Consider the following 3,683-nt stretch of genomic DNA (forward strand, 5'->3'; position numbering starts at 1 on the left):
CCATAATCCTAGGTGAATTTTGCATGATCCTGATCCCCGTATTGGACCATCATCAAATCCCCATCTCGAATGATGATTACACTCTTGCAAAATAGACTTCCACATATTTTTGAGCGACAATACAGTGGTGCGGGGCCCGTAGGGTAAGCACAGATGACATACCCCTCCCTTATGAAAGAGAAAGAGAGGAGAGAGGACGAAATGCATGTAAGTCCTTCCCCCCCCCCAAAGGGGAAGAGAGATCTCATTTCAGGCCGCTACCCTCACAGCAGGGTTGGCTCCACCTTGACATTGAGTGGGCTAGGGGACACCTTGACATTTACTTTGTGGATAACTTTTATCAATGGATTTGCGATGTAAGTTGATAAGCCAATGCAATCATATTTCACCTTCCATCCTCTGTCCACCCTAAGGTTTACTCTTCTTGTAGGGTTTGAATTAGTAGATTTAGGTGGCTAGCTGATTTGAAAGGACGGCCTACAGGAAGCAAAATGCTGAGCAAGAGTTGAAATAGATATGGGACTAGCTAGACCAACTTACAAGTCAATTGGATGTCGCTGGGAAAAAATATCAAGCCGAGGAAGCCAAGACCCTTGCCACTATGAAGAGATTATCTCAGATGGAGGAAGAGTTGAGCAAGCAACTCCTTATGTATAGCACTCTAATAAAAGATAAGGAGCTCCTGCAGAAGGAGATCGTAAAGGTGATGAGCACATTTATGTGTTAAATCTAGAGTATAAAAGCATGCATTTTACATATTTAGAATGGAGCAACCTTGGGTTTTACTCTCTTTTTACAGGGTTCATATTTTCAAGGCCTTAAGGACAATCGGGCACCGTATCTCCAATTTCACACATAAAGAGGTATCGTTTCTTTTCATGGCTATGAAGAGGACGAAATTCTGAGCAAAATGGATGTGTTGTATTAAAATTACACATTGGTTTGGTCATTCGTACAAGTGATTATTCTTTTTGGGCTAGAAAAAGAATAATGGATGAGAACTGAACCGAGATGTAGAACCAGCCTATTTGTAGTTGTCCCAGGTGTACGAGAAATATTTTAAATGCCAACAAGGTTTGATGGACCCCCTTGAGTGATTGAAGATTCCCTTTTGGTAACAACAATTACTTAGTGTAGTCGGTGAGTTGTGGTGTACAAAAATCCCTACCTCACCAAGAGGTCTTAAGTTTGAAGAGAGAGAGAAAAAGAAGGAAATGAAAGAGAAAAATAGAAGAAAAAAAAAGGAAACAAATAGAAAATCATCCAAGCTCCTCTCTCCCCTAGTTTCTTTCCTATTTTCTCTTTTTTCTCTCTTCTCTCCTAATTTCCACCCAATCAACAAGAATCTCAAAAAATCCCCTAAACTAAGAAACCAAAAATCATTGTACTCCCTCCCGTTCCCTATATAAGAGAGTCAACCACGGTGAGGGAGGACACACTTCTCTTTTAGGGTTTCCTCTCTTCTTCTAGGTTTTTAGTTGTGCTCTATTTTTCTCTTTATTTCTTTGTCTTAGTTTTTTTATGCAAATACTTTTGTAATTTTTTTTTATTAATGCAAGTCTTTTAGTTTGATTAATGCAAGCCTTTTATTTTATTGTTCAATTTATTCAAAGGTGTAATAATTTTAATTTTTAGTTCTAGGCTTAGGTCTAGGTGACAAGAACAAGTTGTGGAGCATATCTGTCAAGTTCAGTTTTTCTCTTCATGATTTGTTTTCTCCAGACCTAACAATTTCAGATTTGATTTAGTTCAAATCTAGTTTTTAGGACTAGTAGTATTCCAAATCAATCAAGTTATTTTAATTCAAGGATTGAAGTATGGAAGTTCAAGTAAGTAGGCTTCTACAGTAGTCTTCTCACCCCCTCTCATTCCCTCTTCTTTCTACCCATCATTCTTAAATTAGGTTTTAAATTTTCAATTTTACATTATTGCTTTCCTTTTCCCCCAAGGTCCATGGCTAGATGCATGTGTTGGCTTTGCCCCTCTCTAGCTATGGAACTATCCTTTTACTTTCTTATTTATATTGCGTCCCTTCCCCTAAAGCTAAGTAGAAAAGCCCTTGTAAGAGTACTCTCTAGTCAAGTAGGGAAGCTCATATTATTTATGGTGCATCCCTCAGGCAAAGTAGAGAAACCTATTTGTGTGCCATTCTCTGGCTTTATTCCCTTTTTATTTTATTTATTTACTTTTCAGCACTTTTACTTTCAGTTATTTAATTTTTAATTGCATGGTTTGTGTATTTAAGTTCCTAAATGACGAATGGTTAAGGTTAAATGTGAATGGTTAGGTCGTTCAATTTTTATTGCAATTCCAATTTCCAATTTCCTTAGTTGTGTTGGTTAGGATGCTTTTAGATGCATTTGTGTTAGGATGGTAGCAAAAGTAGATCACCCTAATTAATTGTTACACTTTGGCATTACTAAAAGAAGTAAAAAATAAAGTGTCTGCTCTCCTTGTGTTCGACTCGTTATCTTCACTGATCCATATACTTGCAGTTACTTTTAAAATCTCAAACAAGTTACAGTTGCCGGGGAGACAGTTCCATGTTATTTTTTGCTTTCTTCTAGTAAATCGAAGTGCTTTATTTGCTTTATTTTTTTTTCTTTTTATTTTATTGAATTCCTGAGAAGAACAACTTGCAATAATAGTTGTATCGCTAGAGGTCACCAAGCCTCTTAGTATGATAAAGACAGGTTTCATCCTGTAGCAGTACCTCAAGAATTGACCTGAGCAACCCCGGATCCCTGCCGGTAAGCTCACACAAAAAAAATCAGAAAAAAAAAATTTCAAAAAAATTTTCATTATTTTTTGTTTGTGGTTTGTCTTATTCTAGTTGTGGATAGTGTTCTGTTGCATGAGTGTTGGGTGGGTACGTAATAGTGTGAATAGGTTAAAAAGAAGAGATCCAACAAGTAGTGACCTTATACGTTTACTCTCTTTAGTATCTTTCAATATGGGAGACCAACAGCAAAACCCTCCACCTAAATCTCTGAAAGATAGGTTCTATCCTGCTAAAGCAGGCCAACCTTCCTGCATAGTTCTATCACAAGCCCAAGGCAATAATTTTGAGCACAAATCTCAATACATCACTATGTTTCTTGACTTCCATGGACTGACCTCTGAGGATGCATACCTATTTCTACAGGAATTTGAAGAGGTATGTGTTCTAATTAAGATCCAATAGCTTTCTGATGATGTTCTTAACCTTAGGTTCATCACTTTTGCATTGAAAGACCAAGCTAAGAAGTGGTTGTATGGGTTACCCACAAATTCCATAACCACATGGGAAAAATTCACAGTTGTTTTCCTCAAAAAAAAATTTCCAACTCACAAGACCAATAAGCTTAGAAGTGATATCATTTAGTTTAGGCAAAAGCCTAGTGAGTCCTTTTCCAAACTTATGGAGATTCAAGGATCTACTCCAAGAATGCCCTCACCATGGCCTAGACTTACGGCATTTATGTTAAATAATTTATGAGGGTATTGATTACCCAACTAAGCAAATAATAGAGTCTATGTGCTCTAAGGGATTCACAGCCTTTACAGATGAAGGAAAGGCATGGGAATTCTTACTTGACTTAGCTGACAAAACACGTGAGTGGGAATCAACCCAAGAGAGTGAAAAAACCATAGAAGGGAAAGGATATTTTGTGGATTAGATAGTAGCCAAGGAAGCCCACCTG

General features: G+C 37.4%; 1 non-coding gene across 1 annotated transcript; it reads right to left on the bottom strand.

Moving 5' to 3' along the window:
* Window positions 1-3,340: 3,340 nt before the first annotated feature.
* LOC122086725 lies at window positions 3,341-3,445 on the bottom strand. Its single transcript, XR_006142525.1, has one exon. It is a non-coding gene; the product is annotated as a small nucleolar RNA R71 (small nucleolar RNA).
* Window positions 3,446-3,683: the final 238 nt, after the last annotated feature.

Source organism: Macadamia integrifolia, chromosome 1, assembly GCF_013358625.1.
Source record: "Macadamia integrifolia cultivar HAES 741 chromosome 1, SCU_Mint_v3, whole genome shotgun sequence".
Lineage (NCBI taxonomy): Eukaryota > Viridiplantae > Streptophyta > Magnoliopsida > Proteales > Proteaceae > Macadamia > Macadamia integrifolia.